We start from the raw sequence: 22203 nt of genomic DNA, 5'->3' as shown, positions 1-22203 counted from the left end.
AACAGTTCGGACAGAATATTACCTGGAATACTGAGAACAGAAACACAAGAATTTCTCGAGAACGGAACAGACTAGAGTTACTGGATGCACTGCTGAAACAGTACGGAACATACCGGTCCCATAAAGGGACGCATCAAGACCCGTATCCACCTAGGTGAACACTTCGTTTGTGAGTCTGTGTACCACCAACCCACGGACCAGAGTCAATTTAGATTGACCCTGTCTAGATACTACCCCAGTAATGGTACTCACCGGGCAGCAAGAACGGAAAGCCTCGGATCGGACTGGACTGCTACGACGACGGACGACGAACTTCGGACTTTAGTTACGGGTGGACCTCCGGATACCTCGGACCTTGGACTCTTGGCTTGGGCTCTGGTCGGGACTCGCCGCGTTCCTCCACCGTCTCGTTTGGATGCTGGACCGCCTCCTCCGTCTCCTCCGTGGGCCTGAGGGATACTTGAAGCAGAAATATCTGCCGGTGCACAGAAGAGTTCCGTCACGACTGCAGAGGGTCAGGGGGTCGGCGTGGCTTCACCGACGCGTGGGGAAAGGGCAAGTCCCTATTCGGGCGCCATTATGTGGTAAATAAATAAATAATACCTCTCTTTTTGACTAGACATATATCATAACAGATAGCTCAATAAATAAGAGTCAAGATTCGAGGTAGTAGGAGTTTTGCAGGTTTAATACAGCATAAGGACAGGAACAGGACAACCTGCATAGGAATAGGATGACAGGGCCCAGCAGCTGCTGGGGCTCGGTCTGGGATGAGCGCGCTGACTTTTAATAACAATACATGAGCATATATACATAACGTGAACACATAGCATTACATTGCAGTAGGCGTAGCAGTGGGTGGAACAGAAGGCGTGACGCGTAGCAGTCGCGAAAGATAAGGGGGAAAAGAGGTGTAACAGGGCGTATACATAGACATGTGATGCAAACGTAACAGAATATGTCATGAATGGGGCGGAAACCATGGAGGGGGCTACCTAAGGAGCCGGGACCTCTAACCTGATGGTGCGCGCAAACTGGCAATGACGTATCACTAGGAGAAGCTGGGGGCTATGAACTCTGTGCTAGGAGCAGAGACTGAAGTCTGGAGAGTCAGGGCGACATGTACCTAAACAGTATCTAGTATCTGATGTTTAGAGAACATGTTGATATAAACTAGAAGTTAGGAGGGGAAAGGCTAACTTGATTCTAAGACTGGACCATGCATTATTCTACATGTAGAGCGTGATGAAGAATATTAAATGACCATTAAATGCAGTATTTCTCTAACGTGGAGACGTGAAGGCTAGACAATGACGGAAACTATTGATGCAGTTCAGTAGTTTAGGAATGCAGAGAAGGAGGACTGAACTGATAACTGGAACTATAACATACTTTTGGCAGACTCAGAGACTGAGCCAGGCTGGGCCGGGCACTGCGAGGCAGGAAGTAAGTGAAGGGTCGAGGATACAGGTGGGGGCTGTATCGCTCCTCAGCGAGGCTTCAGGAGACAGGAGCTGAATCTGGTGTCCAGGCCCTTTTGAGGCCTAGAAACGGGGACTTTATAATAGAATAACGTGCACACTGAGAAACGTGGCAACGTAGCTTTACATAGGCCTGATATTCGTAGTATTCACGAGGACTGGAAACTGGCATACTAGAGGTGGACACAACTGTAGTTGCGTCATTAATCGGACATGGGGAATGCATATGCATATTTAATCATGCACACATAACATATGATGGATGACACGTAGGGACACAGAACATGGCAAAATTTACTTTTCCACAGATGAGCCCCTTACGTGTTCATGATGTGCTCTGTTCGGGCGGCGGGATTATGGCGTTAGCAGCGACACATGGAATAATGGGACGTTGGAATGTTTTTGCAGTGGCGTTGAGTTCTTGGCACGCAGTTACATTGAAGATGACCCGAGTTTTTCTCCGATGGTGATAGAGGCTCCGGTCGTTGAGGAACATGTATGTTCATTCCCACTATTGAATTGGATGGCTGAAATGTTTTCAGATGAGAACAATGACTTCCTGTTGGAGGCTGTTGCTACATACTGTGCTTACACGCTGTTGGATTAAGACGCTTTGATTTTTCTACGTATTCTTTATTATTTAGTTACTGCTTTCTATCAAAGAGCGAATAACTTTTTTTTGGAAATGTGAACTTGACTCTGCATTTTAGGCTTGGACTCTGCGTTCCTAATTTGCCCACGTTTATATCACGTGCTTTGATCAAGAAAGAAGCCGTGGGGCTGAGCGTTGCACTCACACCCTGTTAAGTTAGCAGGGGTTTATTAGAAGCTTACACGCTAGTTTTGCTTTCCTGCTCTGCTTTGCACACGACACGTACTTGTGATATTGTTTAGAGTATTTTGCTTTATATGAGAATAATTTGGTATGCTAGATGTGTAAACTGCCTCGCTAGTTTTGTGTGTATAGTGAGAGCATGGAACATCAAGGTTATCTTGAATACTGTGTCTGTTATTCAGAATGATCGTCGCACGTTCGAGCCATAATACATATGGAGCTATGGCCACCACTGATACTTGCGCGTTTCATAATCCATTGTGGAGGCAAAGTTGCACATAGTTGGAGAACATTCGTATCTTGACAGTTTGTGAAGTACTGAATGTGATCAACTACTGCTGAGTGTGGGTCTGCCCATGTAATCCTATGAGACGTTCTGTAGTTATAAACTAATCTGCTAGGTAGGGAGGGTGAAATGTAGGTATATTTTAAATTTGTTTACCATTTAGCATTATAGGATGCTATTTCCGTTTGTATTTCATAGAATAGTAACAATGCTGAGAAATAAACATCTCAAAGTAGCACGTGTCTTTATTTACATCTTGTTTTGGATTGGTGTAAGACTATATTGAAAGAGTGTTTTTGTTATCCACTTTACTTCATGTAATCTAAGTCGCATGTTCTGGGTTGACTAGTCATTGGTGTTTTTGCTCTAGGGCGAAGAACCAATGAGTCACTGATTGCTGGTTTGTGTAGTAAGGTGGGTTTTGGTACACCGTAATTCACTGAGGTGCTAAGTCTTTATGCACAGTTCTGTGTATGAGCAGAATTCCTGGAACAGTAGTTACAACAAAAAGGCTCGATAAAGGGCTTGCACTTTGAATATGAATTTAAAATAGAAGAATAGTTGATAATCACTGCTAAGGAATGCAGCAATTAGATGTGTGTATGTGTGGATGATGTGTAGGGGAAGATGAAAAACGTGAAAAATAAGAAAGGTTGGAGAGACGCAAACTACCCACTGCATTGTCAGTGAAGTGGATCTTTGGATTTCCAGGTCATTACACAGATAGGGTGTTGGATTCCGCAGTGGGAGGAAGAGAAACTAGTACAACAACTAAGAAAGAAAGCTAGTGCATAAAGTACACACAGTTGGACAGATTTACAAGGTCGTGGGAAAAATTATGCAAAAGTGGTGCAAAGGGCTTGTAAACCTGCCGCAGTGTTTGGTTGAAAAGACGCAAGAAAGGACAGAAGTGTGCAAATTACCCACTGCTATTCACGGGTAGTAGTTACCAAGAAGGCTGAATAAAGGGCCTGCACTTTGAATTTGAATTAAAGAAGAATAATTGATAAGCTTAGGCAAGAGTAGTAGCAAGTAGGTGTGTGTATTTGTGGTTGTTGTGTTGATTGAGTGGAAGATGACTAAGGTGAAAAATTAGAGAGGTTGCAGAGATGCAAACTTTCCATTTCTTTGTAAAGGAAGTGGGTGTTTAGTTTTCCAGTGCATATTTATTCACTTAAAAAACCAAAGGTTTCAGGCACGTTATAGTTAGGAATTAGCATTTAAAAACCTAAGAAATTCACTGAAAAAAACATGGGTTTCAGCCACGTTGTGAACAAGCGCTCTGTGGAGCGCGAAACGCGTCACAAGGTGTATGACTTTAATAAACCTCTTTATTTTGGCAAAAAGAACCCGGATCCTGTGTTTTTTACATGAACCGAGTGCTCGGCGGTATCACGTTTTCTTTTTCATATTACAACCGGCGGCTCCGCCGTCGGCGAGCCACCCCACCAAAGGCGAAGGATTGCCAGAAGGAGCAGCTTTCGTTGGAATATATATATATATATATATATATATATATATATATATATATATATATATATATATATATATATATATATATATATATATATATATATATATATATCCAACAAAAGAGAGCAGCCTCTGTGGGGAAGCCCTCCCAGAAAGTTCCTCTCTTGGCGCTGTGGGCTGCACAAGGAAACAGCTTTGCCCTCACATCACATTCCCTGGCTCAACATGTTTCAGACTCACGTCCTTTGTCAAGAGCCCCTCTCGAAGGAAGAAGACAAACAAACAAGTAAGGCTTCTGCGCATCATTTATTGAACATGCCCCAGGGGGCGTATGTCCCGCCTCAGTGGGCGTATGCCGCAAAGCACTATGGTATTGGCAGTCCTTACTTGTCACGTCAATCCATGTGGGTGCGTTTCTTTATCCAACGTGGTTTTTAAAATTCGACCCCAGTGGGTTGATGAAACAAACAATTGCTGCTCCCCTTGCAATACGATGTCACACAGCCTGAGCCTTCCGTTCCCAATGAAACGGCCAGATTTCCAGCCGCTCGGGATCCGCATACACAGCGGCGGTTCCTCCCCTCGACCGGCAAGGCCGAAATACATCCATTATTTGTATTTAGACGAGTTGCATCTACGCATTTCGGAAGTCAAGCTTCCTTGTTCACTATGCCGAGCCACCATTTTTTTCAAGTTAAAATACACAACACAGTGGTAGTAAAAACTAATAAAGGACACAGTATTCTACCAGTAGGACTCTGCCTAGCAAAATATGGTGGCCATATTTCAATGTGTTACTTTTAGTATTCACAAATATGTATCAATTAAGCTAGCTTTCCACTTGTTCTCAATTCTCAAGTTTGAATTAGAATTCATGGAATTTTGTAACCATGATTCACAACTATTAATTGGGAATATCAATTCCTCAATTTTGTACATTTTTTTAAAACACAAATTATTTCAAATTTTAAATTGTACATTACAAAATTTCAAAGGTGCAAGTGCATTGAGCCATTGGAAATTTCAAAGTACGGCGGCAAGTGCCTATTTCTGTTGGGTGCTAGTTCTAACAAATTTAAAGTGCCAGTGCAACAGTACAAATATGCATTCTACAATCATTATTATTTGAACTTCAAGTTAATTCACTATAAAGTGCAACCACAAATAGATATAATTCCTTATTATTTATACCCATCTAAAAGTAAGTTTACAAAAATCCAGAGACATTTAAAATTTTCACCCTTGAATTATAATATTATCTAGCACCTTTTAAGTGCTTCTCCATGTAAACATATCACTCTCCTCAATGTAAACATACTTCAATACAGTACAATGTTATAGAAAAAAGTGCAAGTGCATATGTCAACTAGATAGAATTTCTCTATGTAAACATTTCACTCTTCTCAATTTCTAAAATCCATTTGAGTACAGTGCAATGATCTCATAAAGTGAAATAGAGCTTTCTTAGGATCCATTTTCCGTTTGCTTTGATTCTCCACAGAGTATGGATTTTTAAGATCTCTGGTTACATTTTCTAAAAAATATCCAAATTGTCTCTCACAGTTTGAGGTAAGAATCTGGATGGTGCTCTAAACGGTGTATGATCACTTTTATCCAAACCTGTTCCCGTTCCAATTGAGTCCTCACTTTCAATCTGACTAGCGTCATTAAACATAGAAATCATATCTTCTAAGGCCGGTATATCATTGACACTAAGGAAGGCTGTATTGTTAATGGATATAGGAGTCTTTTCTTGTGCTTGAAGATTAGTTCCATAATGGCCTGCATGCAACTTAGATAACTTGAGCTTCCGGATCAATCCCTGCTCTGCCCGAGATGGCGCTTTCGTTGGCTGATACACAATAACGAGGACACCAAGTGCTAGGGACAACTGCCTTCAACTAGTTCCCTCCTTCCAGGAGCCCACACAGAACAGAACTGTGACCCACAAGAGTGTGTGCTGAATATGGTTTGATCTTCTGAGTAGGGCAGTGCACTTCTCTCCCCTCCCATCCCCGTACCTCAACTCACCCCCTCCCATCTCCTCTCCACTCGCCCCCTCCCATCCCTGTACCTCCACTCGCTCCCTCCCATCTCCTCTCCACTCGCCCCCTCCCATCCCTGTACCGCCACTCGCTCCCTCCCATATCCTTTCCACTCACCCCCTCCCATCCCTGTACCAACACTCGCTCCCTCCCATATCCTTTCCACTCACCCCCTCCCATACCGCCACTCGCTCCCTCCCATCTCCTATCCACTCACCCCCTCCCATCCCCGTACCTCCACTCGCCCCCTCCCATCTCCTCTCCACTCACCCCCTCCAATCCCCATACCTCCACTCGCTCCCTCCCATCTCCTCTCCACTCTCCCCCTCCCATCCCTGTACCTCCACTCGCTCCCTCCCATCTCCTCTCCACTCACCTCCTCCCATCCCCGTACCTCCACTCGCTCTCTCCCATCTCCTCTCCACTCACCCCCTCCCATCCCAGTACCTCCACTCGTTCCCTCCCATCTCCACTCCACTCACCCCCTCCCATCGCCGTACCTCCACTTGCTCCCTCCCATCTCCTCTCTACTCACCCCCTCTCATTCCCATACCTCCCCTCGCCCCCTGCCATCTCCTCTCCACTCACCCCCTCCCATCCCAGTACCTCCACTCGCCCCCTCCCATCTCCTCTCCACTCACCCCCTCCCATCCCCGTACCTCCACTCACTCCCTCCCATCTCCTCTCCAATCACCCCCACTCATCTCCGAACCTCCACCCGCTCCCTCCCATCTCCTCTCCACTCACCCCCTCCCATCCCCAAACCTCCACCCGCTCCCTCCCATCTCCTCTCCACTCACCCCCTCCCATCCCAGTACCTCCACCAGCTCCCTCCCATCTCCTCTCCACTCACCCCCTCCCATCCCAGTACTTCCACTTGCTCCCTCCCATCTCCTCTCCACTCACCCCCTCCCATCCCCAAACCTCCACCCGCTCCCTCCCATCTCCTCTCCACTCACTCCCTCCCATCCCAGTACCTCCACCAGCTCGTCCCATCTCCTCTCCACTCACCCCCTCCCATCCCCGAACTTCCACTCGCTCCCTCCCATCCCCGTACCTCCACTCACTCCCTCCTATCTCCTCTCCAATCACCCCCTCCCATCCCCGTACCTCCACCCGCTCCCTCCCATCTCCTCTCCACTCACCCCCTCCCATCCCCGTACCTCCACCCGCTCCCTCCCATCTCCTCTCCACTCACCCCCTCCCATCCCCGTACCTCCACCCGCCCCCTTACCATCTCCTCTCCACTCACCACCTCCCATCCCCGTACCTCCACTCGCTCCCTCCCATCTCCTCTCCACTCATACCCTCCCATCTCCTCACCTCGTGTATTTTTTGATAGTCTGTCTGATTACGTTCACTTGTGCAAATGGATATAAAAGATCGGAACAGTCAAATGGTAAATTGTTTATTTTTGCAGCCTGTTAAAAGAAAGAGCAGAACAAGTTTTCACAAAATCACGATCCACATTTAAAACACATACTTGTTTTTTTGCAATAAAACCTTTTGAGTTTTAAAGGATCTTTATGGGTCTTTAAAAATGTGTCATGGCAGACAGTTGTTTTTAAATAAGTGTGACTTTGTGATAGGCATGATCCGACACTTGAATGAAGCCGCGGCCCACCCAAATGATTGGATTGCCTAGCAGTATGCCCTCAAGTCTTTTGTAGTGCAGCCATCTGTGCAGCAGGTTGTCAGCGTAACCTTGTTGTCGTTTCGCTTGTCGTGAAGTGAGTGATCTTGGCTCTCTAATAGTTGATCAACAGACTCTGGCTCTGTGTCCTTGGAGTCTCTTACTTGGATTTCTGGAAGAAAATATATAAATGGCATGTAATTACGTGAATTTGTCTTTTCTCACCCCTATTTCGATTTTACACTTGTCTCCTTTATTTTTGCCATAACATTCTCCATTTCCTAAAAGTATTCTTTTAGTTGATAGAAACAGGGAACGAGTGATATTCCTCTATTCAATATTCTCTTCCACTGCAGTCACTAAAGTCACAATTCAAAAACGTATTGTGCATCCTAAGGGTGCAAAATTCACACTTAAATAAAAATTAAACATAAAAACATTGCTATTTCAAAAAGTGTAATTTTCGTATATTGCATTGTGCGAGATTGAAACTTATGTTGTGCAATTGTAGGTGGATGGGTGAAGCGCTAAATTTGTGTGAGGGGTGTGCCAGAAGTGTGGCAGGTTTATCCCTCATTTACAAAGGCATGCATCTTCCTCTACCTGAACCAGTTTCGACCTAACCTCCCCTGATTACATCTGAAGATCATGTACGCCATGGCACACAGTACAAATATATATAATCTATATCCAAGTACATCCAGTCATGCCCCATTTGAGCATTTTTTACATGACATAACTCAGCATCCTTATTAGGGGAAGAAATTAATAGAGGTAGGGCGTCATTTATATCCTGGTGGGCGGTTTGCTGGTTCAGGAGGGGGCAGAGGCCATGTTATTCCCCTTTTATGGTGTTGGAACGTCTGCCCTATTTAGAGATCCCATCTGCTCAGCGGGATCAACAGATCTACAAAAATGCTTTTTTGCATTTCCTAAATGGGGACTCCATAGGAATCGCTGTTGAGGAAATGTAAAATGATAAGTTATGAAATTACCGGTTTCCTAATAGCGATTCCTATAGAGAAGGAATTGTTATTAGGAAAACCCAAATTAGGAAATCCCATGTAATTAACTCCATGGGCCACTTTTGGTATTTCCAAAATATTGATTACCTACTAGGAAATTGATATTTTGAAAATGCTAAACTGATGATGGCTATGGGCATAAGGTTCCCCGTAATGCACCCCAAAAATTGAGGTGCACATATAGAGCAGATTTATTGCATTTTAAAAAACATCTTGGGATGCTTTTTTTAAATTGCACATGGTTAACCTCGCCTTTGAGTTGATGGTAATTGCATTTCCAAAATGCTCATTTTGCTTTTAGGAAATGCTTTGTACATGTACTAAGAAATCGCAAATAGGAAATCCCTATTTGCAACTTCGTATTTAGGGAATCGCAAAATGCGATTTCAACTGGGTAGAAATCACATTTTGTGACTTCTTAAAGGCCTTGGTGCATAGGAAAAGGCTGTTTTGTATTGCATTGTTTAACGGGCCGTAATAGTGTTTCGGCCCGTTAAGAAATGCAAAAGTCCATTGTACATCAAGCCCAAAGTTCTGTGAAGAGATTTAGGGCCAGATGTACTAAGGTTCCCATTTTGCATTTCTTAAATAGCAACTCCGTAGGAATTGCTATTTCCGAAATGCAAAAGGATATGTACAAAATTTGCGATTTCCTGAGAGTTATTCCTACAGATTAGGAATCTCTATAAGGGAATTGCAAATAGGAAACGCCATTGCATTCCTGCCTATGGGCGATATAGGACATGGTTTACATTTCTCAAACTGCGATTTCCTAATAAGAAATTGAACTTTAAGAAATACAAAGCCAAAGGCACCTCTGAGTTTAAGGGCCCCCTAAGGCACCCCGAATTTCCTAGTTCACAAGTGAAAATATGCCCTAGGGGCATATGTGTGCTTCATGTCACAATAAAAAAATACATTTTTAATGCATATTTTTGTTTTGCTCGTGTTCACCAACAACTCGGCAATTGCATTTCCTAAATGCCCAATTCGCATTTAGGAAATACTTTGTATATGTGCTTTAGGAATCGCAAATAGGTAATCCCTATTTGCAATTCCTAAATCTCAGTCACAATTTGTGATTTCTACCGTGGTGCAGAAATTGCAAATTATGACCGGTTTTGGCCTTTTGTATATCTGTAAAGGCCATTTAGCATTTCTTAACGGGCCGAAATTGCAATTCAGGCTTGTTAAGATATGCGAAATGGCTTCGTACATCTGAGCCTATTCACCTCTTTGGATTCCCTTACTGCACTTCAATTTGCTTCACGGGATCCCTATTTAGAGCGCCCAACAAAATGTTAGCCTTTTTGGGGGTCAATCCACGTTATGCCTGGGTCTGCATGAGATGTATGGGGAATAGGGGAAGAGTTCTGGTCACCCCATTCTCAATATGTTCCAAAATTTGCTGAGAGTAAGGGTGGTACTATAGATAAAGTTCATGCTGTGGTGTTGGTTTGCACCACAAACCACACTTGGCTGCATAGGTGTGTACTTGCGCCTGGCCCTCCAGTGCAATTAGAAATTTTCTTCCAACCCACAAAGTAGTTACATTTTGGGCTTTAGTAACCACAAAGGAATGCACTTCCCACACTTATATGAGCACCCAAACAGATCGGGTCTAAGTAATGCGGAAAGTGGTACAGGGAAGCGCAGTGTTTTGACATTTTACGTGTGCATGAAAGTTAAATTTATTTTGTAATAAATAAAATGTGCTATGTTTACATAAACATTGAATTGTCACACAACTCTGAGTCAAACCTTGCGCAATGCATGAATTGAGTACATCAAACATCAACACCTAGGATTAAATTCAAATTCAAAAATAGCTTTATTCGATTGATGAATAGCAATCATAAAAGCATACAGTTAAAAATATCCAAATTTAATTTCATATTATAAAATCACAAAAGTATAAAAGAAACACATTAAAAACCATATACAGTATTTCATTATAAACTAGTTTCAGCTCAAATCATCATCACTGTCCAGAGAGTTCAGCTAAGTAAACATGCTTTTTCTCCAGTATACCACTTTTTTCAAGAAGGCTGTAGTTATTAAAACGCCTTTTTCAGTATCCAGATATTGTAAACATAACAAAGCTGGGCGACATTGATGTAGTCCCATCTGTTTCAGAAAAGGCCCCAGTATCCCACGTCTAACGGTAGCATAAAATTTACAAAATAGGATAACATGAATCGTCGTTTGGGGAGACACATTATCACAAGGGCAGGGCTGGAGTTCTCGCGACCAATCATTAATAACTGGAAAATTAACTAATCTATGAAAGATCCTCAGTCTGAAGCGAGTCAATAAAAATCTATCATAATTACCGGTAATAAAAATCAAATAGGGTTGAATATTAAAAGTGGCTAATAACAATTGATGTTGCAGGACAGTTGCCTTTGTAATCTCAATTGACATTCTTAAAGTATCCAACAATATCAAGCCCTCTTTCCTCAGGTTCTTTCTCGATACTGCCGAGATAGTAAGAGGATTTAAGAAGTACTCTGGTTTACCGAGATCCTTACAGAAATTATACACCTATCTCATCCAGGGAATCCTCATTCCTCCTTCCAACTTCAAAATAGCTGAGAGGATATCCCTATTCAGCTTTGTTTCCTCTTTTGTCCATAGCCTGTGCCATAATTGCACAGGCTCAAGCTTAATTAGATCAGATATGAATGGGAGGCCTAATTCTGCATGGCAGATCTATCCTGAGGTACTGCTTGGGACAGCTAAAATATACTTTAAAAAGGAGTTTTCGACTACCTGGATTGGTGTAGAGTCAGCAAACCCCCATACCCCACTCCCATAGGTAGCAGCAGATACACATTTTGCCTTGTAGATTGTGATTAGCTCAACCGGTGGTCTTTTACCCAGTTTTTTGGCAAAAATGGTGAGGGCAGAAGCACAGCGTAATATCGCCAATTTCTTCGCTGCTACAGCTTGGGCCAAAGAGTCATTTTGTGCAAACAGCAAGCCTAAATAGGAAAAATGTTTGGTGGCCTCAAGCTTCTGTCCTGCAATAAAAATAGCTCTATTAGCCTTAAAACCCCTGCCACAGCGCATATTGAATGTTTTGGAGGAGTTTACCCTTAATCCGAGATCTTTCATGAAAAGGGTAAAACTATCCACCACGTGTTGTAGGCCCACTTGTGTACGTGACATCAGCACGGCATCGTCAGCATATAAAAGTGCTGGTATTGGACGGCCTGATACATATGGGGAATCTAAATTTTCTCTGCACAGGGCCGCCTCCAACCCATTTATGTACAACTTAAAAAGGAATGGAGCCAGGACACATCCCTGCCTGACTCCACTCCTGATTGGGATTGCGGCCGTGCGTTCACCCTTCAGGTCGTAACAGACCCGAGCTGAGGCGTCACTATAAAAACGCTTAAGAAAATAAATAATATTTTCATCAATCCCTTAGTCTCCCAGCAAACTCCATAGTTTAGAGTGGACCACGCAAGCCGAGAGGTCCACAAAGGCTAAAAACAGGTTTCTTTCTTAGCCCTTGTGTATTTCCCCACCAGCATTAAAAGATTTAGGCCTTGCTCTACAGTTTCTAGACCGGCCCGAAATCCATATTGTATATCAGATAAAATAGAATTTTCATCAGCCCAATGCAGGAGGCGTTCCAGAATTATCTGCCCAGCTACCTTTGTAAAAGAAACCAACAAGGAGATTGGTCTATAGCATCCCGGGTCATGTCTATCCCCCTTCTTGAAGATGGGCACGATAATAGACTCCACCCAGGGAGATAAAAAAACAGAATTACAGCTTGCATTAAGCACCTGGACCAGAAGGGGCCCCTACAGAGGGACACTTGCCTTAAATAAATCTATGGGGACCCCGTCAGGGCCAGGGGCCTTACCACCCTCGCTAGCATGAAGAGCCCTTTCAACTTCCACCAAAGTAAACACCAAGTCCCTTGATTTAGGATGACAAGTTGTGGGACAAGGTGCAAGTGTTGGTTCATCTCCTTCATAAACCTGAGCAAAGTGCCTAACCCAATCCATTTCTGGAATAGCTATCTCAATGTTAGAACCAGTCTCCTCGACTAGGAAAGGAGTTCTAATGGCCTTCCAGAAGCCTGCACTATCGTTATTTACTGAGGCTGCGTGCAAGGCCTCCCAAGCCTCTTGTTTAATCGTATTCTTCCTGTCTCCGACCGCTAATTTATATAGATTCCTCAGTCTCCTCACCTCAGAAGTACTTCTTGGATTTTTATGTAGTTCTTTCTTTAGGAGTGCGTAAGCTTGGGTACATCTAGAGTCAAACCATCCTCCCTGAATTCTATTATTTTTGTGTTGCCTGATAAGGGAATTCCTTATTGTATTTGTAATTGTTAGAAAAGAGGCTAAAAGAGTTGCAGGGTCGGTATCTTCCCTCAAACAAATCGCAAACTCAGACTTACATTTACCAACTACTAGTTTAAATATTTCCACTTGGTCAACCATGGCCCATCGTAAAGAATAACCATTAGTACTGCCAATAGATAAATTCTCCAGTACTCCTTCTTGTATTCTTCGTTGGCAGTATGATGGCCAGGCAAAGTGGAAAATGATCACTGAGTTGATTATCAGAGACATTGAAAGAACGGATTCTATGAGCATGATTACTGGTAGCAAGAACATATTCAATATGGAGCAACAACCCCTACCATTAAATGTCGGCGGAAGGGGGGATGGCAGTGCACATAATTCATTCACAAAACCAAGATCAAAACTATTGATTAATTCATTTAGTTGTTCACCCAAGGCAGTATGACTAAAATGAGTGGGACACATACCCTCTTCCCACAATGCACCGCATCGGTTATCTTCAGCATTTCTACATAATGTTCAATTAAAATCACCTGCCAACAGAATCATCATATCTTTCCTCCTGCTTTTAACAAGGCAGGACAATGCTTTAGATATATTTTTGATAACATTCCATACTGCACCTTAAGGGATATTATTATAAATATTGACCAAGGCAATAGAAGAAACAGAGTCCAAATCGAACACAAGAAGTTGATAATAAACATCTTTGACAGGCTCTGTAACCAGTTTTATATTCATGTTATTACAAAGATATATACACAGCCCCCCCCTTTGCTCTACCGCCCTCTACAGCTGGGATGTGAAACGTCCTATACCCATTTAAATATACCACTTCCTTGGTCGAAGTTTCCTGAAAACAAAGCAACTCGTGATGTTGAATAAAATCCCACCATAGTGGATTATTAATTTTTGATTAGATTCCAGCAAGGTTCCAGGAGGCAATGGGGCATAATGAAGATTCAACAGAAGATAGGGCAAATACAGAGGTATTAACGCCTTCCAATGAAGTCCCATTATTTTGCACTGACTGAGACACAGTTACACAAAGCAACCTGCTCATTATTGGTGCCCTCAGTCCCAACGATCTTGGGCCCCTCCACCCTCTCGCTCACTAGATCCCCCTGATTGGGAGGGTTTTTATGCTGACCTGTTTCATTAGGTGGCTTTACATACGAATCGGCCTGCAGTCAATCATTATTTTCCAGGCCACTCAAAGCCTCAAAATGATTTGATGTTGGTATACAATATCTTAGTTGTCTAGCTCCCATATAGTTTTCAGCTAGATGCTGAGGGCCTGGGTGCATTACAGGTTCCGGGGGCGATAAAAGAAACGTAAAGGTAGTATATTAATGTCAGCAGCATTGACAGGCCCTTTAAAACCCCTCTCAATGATGGCGCACACCAACTGTGGAACCCTAAAGGTTAAAACAACACAATCTCCATTTAGGGATTTAGGCGAAGTACCAACCCAGCTAATCCTTCTGGCAATTTTAAATTCGGAGAACAGAACGTTTTTAAGTCCTGTACTAGTTGTTAGGAAATGAAGAGATTTGTTCCTTAACGTTGACCAGTGTTCGAAAATATTAGGAGGTAAAACTGGGACCTTGGCCAAGACAACCGTGTGCTGGGTGGCTTCTGGTGGTCTTCTTGTAGGTAGGGTAGAATTAGTGAAGGGTTATGTGGATTATCCCTATGGCCTAGTTGGTTTCTGCCATTATCACTTGCGTCGTTACCTATCCTGTTTGACCGTCCTGGATTTACTTCACTGGTTCCATTTATACGGGCAGGATTAAGAAAATGGGTCTTACTCTCTGTTGTACATGAAGAACACACAAAAACATTCATATATTGTGACCTACCTATTTATGTATGAGCCGCAGGGATTGAAAGTTGATGGCCTAATATTTGTAAAGTAAGTATTAGACCCTGATATTGTCAAAGTGTCACAGGCCCTCTGTTTTGTGCGACTAGGATTTGTAATTCACCATTTGAAGGTGGACAGAGAGGCAGCAGTACAGACTGCCAGAGGAGGGTGCCCGGCGGCCCTGATGGTTCACAAGCAAAGTATAGGGTTGCAAAATACACTGAATCAAGTTCTGTACATCCATCCTCCTCTAATCAGTCAACCTTAGGAGGCTAAAGCCCACTTCAAGAAAAAGCCTTCCATTTTATTGCACCAAACGGCATGTTGATGGTGCCATTATGATTCACACCGTTCTGAGTCGTTACACAATATTTCGCAGTGCTCGTAAATTAACCCACATACATATCTTCATTGTCCACTGCATTTCTATTGAGACTAATTCATGTATCTCTCCTCTAATGTGGTGTGCAATGGCTATTCTTTACATCCAAGTCAAACAGAAGGGGGTCAGTGAGAGGCAACCAGCAGTGAGGTCAGCATACTCCTTCGTGCTGATGTAATCTCACCAGAAAGGAACATATTTGGCGCTTGTGAAAGAGTTACTACTACTACTAACCACTCTTAAACATATATTATCATACAAAAATGATTAAATGAATAGGTTCTGCCTGTAACTTGGGCCTCGTTCTGAGACTCAAAACCTATAGGTTTTAAAAACGGTTCACATGATTTTTCAAACCATATGTAGCATCTCTATCTGCACTCACGACTTTCAGGTCCTTTCATTCTCCCATTCTGCCCCTTCCAAGTAGATTCTCAGTTGCATATTATGACTATGAATCTATTTTGTGTGATAGATCTCATAGGCTCAGATAGCAGGACTACCAGTCAAGTTACTGAAATCTTACTTGGATTAGACATAAAACATATGCCTTAGGTTACAGCGATCTAAAAGGTATTTGGGTAAAACACTTAATCTCCCTGTGCCCAAAAGATGTAGATGCTAATCTGGTTCCCATGTAAAGCATGTTAATGTCATTGAGCCACGTGCGTCTACTGTAAAAATAGTGTCCAGTGGCAGCCTGCCAGTCTCTGCCCCCTAGCCCCAAGAGAGTCCTGGGCACTAGCATCTGGCCGGGCAGGCAGCAGAACATGTGGTGAGGCAGCTGAGCAAGCAGAGGCAAGAGGACTGCTAGAGGCAGGCAGCAATGGAGCCACACACACTTATTGTCCGACCCACTTACATGCCCTCTCTCATTGGCTGAACCGTGTACGTTCTTTCTATGAAATAAAGATTTAGAGAGATGTTGGCTGACTGAGCTCCTGTCCAAGCTCAGGGCAAGCCATTTTCACACCGACAAACCTGCTAGTCTCGCCAAGGGTTCCCAGCCCTCTATTCTGCCTCGCACAAACACACACAGTGCATCAGAGGCTGCTGACAGGTCTCCACCCAAATGCCCCTTTGTAGCAGCCACCACTGATTGCATCCACTCTATCATACAGAAGAAATGAAGTGGTTTCAAAGCAATGATTCACATTGGAAATCATGTTGTGAACTTCATTTCCTGCAGGTTGCTTTTCTTTCTATTCTCAGCAGAATCCCGCTAGATTTCCCTACTGAATTCCGCTCTATGTTGACTTTTTGAAGACCTGAGGAATGAGAACCCCCATAACCTCCACTGTTTGGTACTCACCAGCTGCCTTCCATTTTATACTTCCGGTGAGTAAACCTATCAACACTTGCAATGGGTGACATTTCACATCTATTCATTCAGTTGTAGTTGCTAGGCTCAGTGTAAGTCTCCTCTGTAAACCACAAATCATTCTCTTGCAATTCTACTATGAACACTTTGACCGGATGCAAATCAATCAATCATGCACAATTTACCAAGTGATATGTGGCTGTAGCATCGGTGGTATTGCCTATAACAAGAGTTTGGTAGTTAATTCCTGTTCTAGTGACGAAGCTTCTGAATTTGGAACCTGCATACCTGTGGTGATGTCATTCTAAGCATATCATTTGCTGACCTGGGACTTCATATTGTGAATGCCAGATCCGGCGGTTGAGCCTTCTCCAACATTGGTCCTCAATGGTGGAACAACCTGTCGCTACACATGAGTCTCCTCCTCACTTCTTGAATTCTGCAAGAAGCTGAAGACCTGGCTTTTCCAGTAGTGCCTCTAGGCCCCTGGTGTACCCAGAATCACACCTGCTCAGCGCCATTACACCCCAGCTGGTGATAGCACTGCACTAATCAGCATAACATGACAAATCAGAACTTTGTAAACATATATAGTACAAATACTTTTTTTTTAACAACTGTAGTGTGTTGTGTTGTTATTTAGCAAACTGGTTGCAAGTGGCCCCAAACACCTTATCGTTCTGGAAACAGCACCTCATTTTGGTGAAGTTTTTTCCACTTTTTTGAGATAACTTTGTGCTAATTAAAATATCTGTAATGAAATACATTTGATCTAAACAATGAAAATAAAGCCAGCAAAAATGGAATCAAATATGATGTTCCACCAGTGGGCGCCTGAAGGATTACCTGGACAGAGGAAACCTACCAACTGTTCAAAGGGCCAGTGAACAAAGTACCTGTATTAATATTAAATTCTATTTATTTAGATTTTTTGTAAAGCACCACAAACGCCCATCCTGTAGTCTCAGATTGCTTTGAGCTGAATAGATGAGAGAGTAAAGATTGAATTCAAGTTTGATACCAAGCAGTCAAGCCACAGAAGTATGTAATGAACTGCTAGAGTCCATCAACCACATGCACGGATACAAAGTGGTAAATGTTAGAAAGAGTCAATAGTATCGGAAAGACCCGGGTGTTGGGAAGAGACTTATTTCAGGCGTTGCACTGGCAAACTAGGTACAATGAACACCAAACCACCACATTATGTCCCCCGACATGCTATTATGATCAAGAAAATACTCTGCCAACATGTTCACAATCAATCAGGTAGGTCAGAGTTCTCTGATTTTGTGTTTCAATAAAGGGTAGATGATCCATTGAGGATGTTCCCTATAGTGCTATTTACTAAGACAATCGTTCAACCAACAGCAATCTTCTGTTGATTTCTTATGGCGATTTCATCCACAGTTTCGATGTTGTGCTATTGGTATGCATTGGGATATTCTCAGGGAATGCAGGGCTGAAAGAAGCAAAACAAACATGAGTCCGAGTATTGAAATAATTGTGTCGTACAGGGGCGCAACTAAAACCGAACTTCAGGGGGCTAAGACTCCCAGCCAGGGCTGGCCCTAGCGATGGTTGTGCAAGGTGCAACAGTCTCCCCATTTCCCCCTCCTCCATGAATTCCCTCACTACCACTCTCCAACAATGCACCTCATCTCTCTCTAGCCCCTTTCTGACAAACATTTAATTTTTTTTATTGGGCTACTCGTAGTTTACTCACACTCGATTCTATGATATGCTTGGTACACGTTCTTTGTAGCAGGCACAATACCCCTTCGCGCTGTGTGGGTGACAGTAGTGCCCATGTGAGTGCACAGTGAGCGATGCGACTGTGTGAGAGTAGGGTGAGAGGAGTGACTGCAAGGTGAGTGAGGTGACCATATAAATGTTGGTGCAAATGCAAGTGCAGAGTGTGACGAATGAATGTATGGTTAGTGATGGGCTTGTTTGAATGAGATTGTGCAGGGAGAGGGTCAGGTGAGTGAAATGTAACATGAGTGCAGGGTGAGTAGTGTTCTCGTGTGACTGCAGGCTGAGGTACTGGGTGAACAGCGCAAGTGCATTGTGAGTGCAGAGTGATCACTGTGAGTGCAGAGTGAGCGGTGTGCTCAAGTGACCAAATGGTAAGAGGAGGGAGAACAGTGTGAGTGTGTGGCAAGTGGCATAAGTGCTGTGTGGTCATTGTGAGTGCAGGGCGAATAGTGAGAGTGCATAGTGTCTAGTGTGAGGGCATTGTAATCGCTGTGAGTGCAGGGTGAGTGTGAAAGTGAAGGGCAAGAATGAGGAGTTAGTTGTCTGAATGCAGGGTACATTCCCAGACACTTAAAGTAACTCAGCATGTTATTGAGGGCTGGCGTAGAGTTTCAGATGTAAGTTAAACTATTGCTTTTATGGCATTATGTAGGGACAGGGTCTTACTGGCTGTAGCGGGCACCAGGTGTTTTCTCGGTGGGCTGGAAGGGTTGGGGCCATGTTTGGACCCTTGGGGGGGCATTTTTGGTACAGGAGGCCAGTTTTGCAGCACTGCTCCAACATCGGCCCTCTGTACCAAAAGCAGCTGCAATTTTTTCCCTTCCCCCCAACCCAGGCTCCACTCCCTCTACCTGTGGCCAGTCAGACTCAAATTGCCAAGGCCGGTTTGCGTTCCCAATCCGGCCCAGTTCAGGGATCGAGAGTGAAGGAAATAAATATTGTGCTCATCCTACAACAAACTTCCAGTGTTGTGATTAGGGCTGCCAGTTCATTATATTGATGTCCCGGATATTACAAAAATAAGCAGTCACCTGAAGCCTATTTTCAGTACGTATCTGTGCACTCTTGAAATAGCAAATAGAAATAGTGTTTAATTGTATTCTAGGGCTGCCTGAATGATCCATGACTGATAATTAAAGGGAAGAAAGACAGAAAAGTCACATTACAAATGAGTAAATATGATTTTATTTATAACCTCATTTAGTGTCAATATGAGGCCTTTGCAGGCTCTTTACACAACCAAATTGCTGGTATTTATTCTTTTGGTAACCCTACTTTATATTTCTTTTCATGAAATGCATTCTCATACCATGAAAGTAAAAGCAAAATCCAAATGTAAGGAATAGGCAGAGTGGGGGCCCAGAGGGTACGGAAACCGAGAAAATAACTAAGCCTTGTTAAACAGTTTACAAAGGTATGTAAATTTGAAAATGGTCTTTAACCCTTCTGTGCTCATGACGGAATGGTGTCCTCTAGGTGTCTAGTTTGAAAAAATGTAGGTTTCCCTAGGTGCCGGCTGAGTTAGGCTTCAAAATCCACAGCTAGGCACTTTGCAAAAAAAGGGTTTGTTTTCACTGTAAAAATGTAGTGTGTCCACGTTGCATTTTGCGCAGTTTCCTGTTGCGGGCACTACGTACACACACAAGTGAGGTACCATTTTTATCGGGAGACTTAGGGGAATACAGAATTGTAGAGCAACTCCTATTACCTATTGAATTTTCTTGAATTTCTGCCTTCCAAATGTAAGACAATGTGTAAAAAACGAAGTCACTTTGAAAAATGTCCTATAATTCACATGCTAGTATGGGTACCCTGAATTTAAGAGATGTGGAAATAGCTACTGCTTCTAAACTCTATATTTTGTTCCCATTTCTGAAATACATAGGTGTCATTGATATCTAATTTTCACTCTTTATACTTTAGCAAATGAATTACACCTGCTACTCAATGAAAAACCATTGCAAGACACAGCTCAGTTATTGGCTTTGGGTTCCTCATGTTCTTGGTGAACCTACAAGTCCTATATATCCCCACACCGAGGAGGGTCCAGTGGATGTAACAGTATATTTCTCTTAAGAATCTGTCATACTTAGAAGAAGCTACGTTGGCTCAAAAGGCTGTTTTTTTAACTCATTTTCAATTTTTCAGATTTCCAACTTTTAGTTTCTATAAAAACACCTTGAAGGATCTACACAAATCATCCCTTTCTGAATTCAGAATGTTGTCTACTTGTCTGAAATATATAACTTTCCAGGATCCATTATTGCTTTATCTCCCATTTCTACCACAAACTTGAAGGATGTTGAAAGCACAAAAAATAGCAAAAAAAGGCTATGACCCAGTAAAAGGCCAAGAATGTGTAAAAAGTTTTGGTTTTCTAACAAAAGTCTGCCTGTCCCTGAAAACTGGGAAGATGGTGATTTCAGCAACACAAGCCCTTTGTTGATACCATGTGCAGGAAAAAAACTGATGCTTTCTTCAGCAGCATTTGTTTCCCACGCCCCCCCAAAACAAGGAGCTGTATTTTGGCTCATTTCAGGGTCCCCTCCCTCGGAATCCACAAACCCTGGGTTCCTTTAAAATCCCCATGATGTTATAAGAAAAGGATGCACATTTAGTGTGGATACCTTATGTGGAGAAACAATTACAGGGGCTTAAGTGCAACTACCCAAATAGACAAAAAAAGGCTTAGCACAGGGGGAAAAGTCACAGCAGCAGAGGAGTTAAAGGTCTGTGAAAAACTCGGGCGTGCCGGAGATAAGACTCCAGACACTGCCCATTGGAGTCGACAGCAGCTCGAGCTGCAGCAGCCAGGGCTGAGACACATGACGGGGGGGCTGGAGCGCTTTCAGCCCTACTGGCGTTTTCCACCTAGTGTCCTACCTGGAAGACCTTTAGGATCTCCATCCAGATTTCGTCTGTGCCTGGTCCCTCTACAGGCTTCGACAAGTACTCGGATTAACTGTCTGCCACACAGCTTCGCATAGTAGCCCTCGGCTTTTACCTCAGAGTTGGCCACGAGCAGGTAGACTAGACAGAGACAGAGAAGAGAGGCCCTCATCTTGCGTTTGGAAGTTTTAAAGTGTAGCTTGCAAAATCAGCTTCATTCGCTGCAGAGGGAAGCAAGTGATATAAAAATCTAATGTGGTAAGGTGCTGCGCCCATTTTATACTGATTTTCCCATCAGCCCATAGGCTGATGACAGATGTCCTGATCAGGCAACCTCTTGCATGGTAGGCGGTGCGTTATTCACTTCTGATAACCAATTACACGGTTTAGCATTTCCGTCTGCACATCAGTCCAGTAACACACCCATTAGAACACTGTTTAGGAGAATTATGCTTATACAAATGATATAAACATGGTATTATGAGTACAGTGAAAACACACCATTGCTTTACAGTAAAACAACCAATATAACCATAAATACACACAGTAAAATACAGTACTACGCATGCATAATGATAGTAGCACCTTACGAACGAGAAGCAGCCAAAAAATAGATCATTGTAAAACATTTTGTAGTTGCCTAGATGTAATTAAAAAGAGCAGCACTCTCAGTTAAGAGCCAGACTATTCGCATTGGGCCTAGTGCATAGTCGATTATAAGGTGCTCACTGTGCAAAAAGTGCTTCAAGTAGTTTTAAAGTGCTAAATCTCAGGTTTCCTTCCCAGCATGATTTGCTCAGCCAAGTGAAGTCGATCGGGACTGGGTGTAATGTTTGGGGCTGCCACCCTCTAAGGTGCAAGCTGCCTAATAAGTAAATTA

At 43.1% G+C, this 22203-nt stretch overlaps 1 long non-coding RNA gene across 1 annotated transcript; it reads right to left on the bottom strand.

Annotated features, from left to right (window-relative positions):
• Nucleotides 1–7512: 7512 nt before the first annotated feature.
• On the bottom strand, nt 7513–21555 carry LOC144807770 (uncharacterized). Its single transcript, XR_013606432.1, has 2 exons — nt 21318–21555; nt 7513–7925 (listed from the first exon to the last, which is right to left on the bottom strand). It is a non-coding gene; the product is annotated as an uncharacterized LOC144807770 (long non-coding RNA).
• Between the last annotated feature and the right edge of the window lie 648 nt (nt 21556–22203).

The sequence above is a fragment of the Lissotriton helveticus genome, chromosome 1_2 (genome assembly GCF_964261635.1).
Source record: "Lissotriton helveticus chromosome 1_2, aLisHel1.1, whole genome shotgun sequence".
NCBI lineage: Eukaryota > Metazoa > Chordata > Amphibia > Caudata > Salamandridae > Lissotriton > Lissotriton helveticus.
This window is presented reverse-complemented; position numbering and strand designations above follow the sequence as displayed.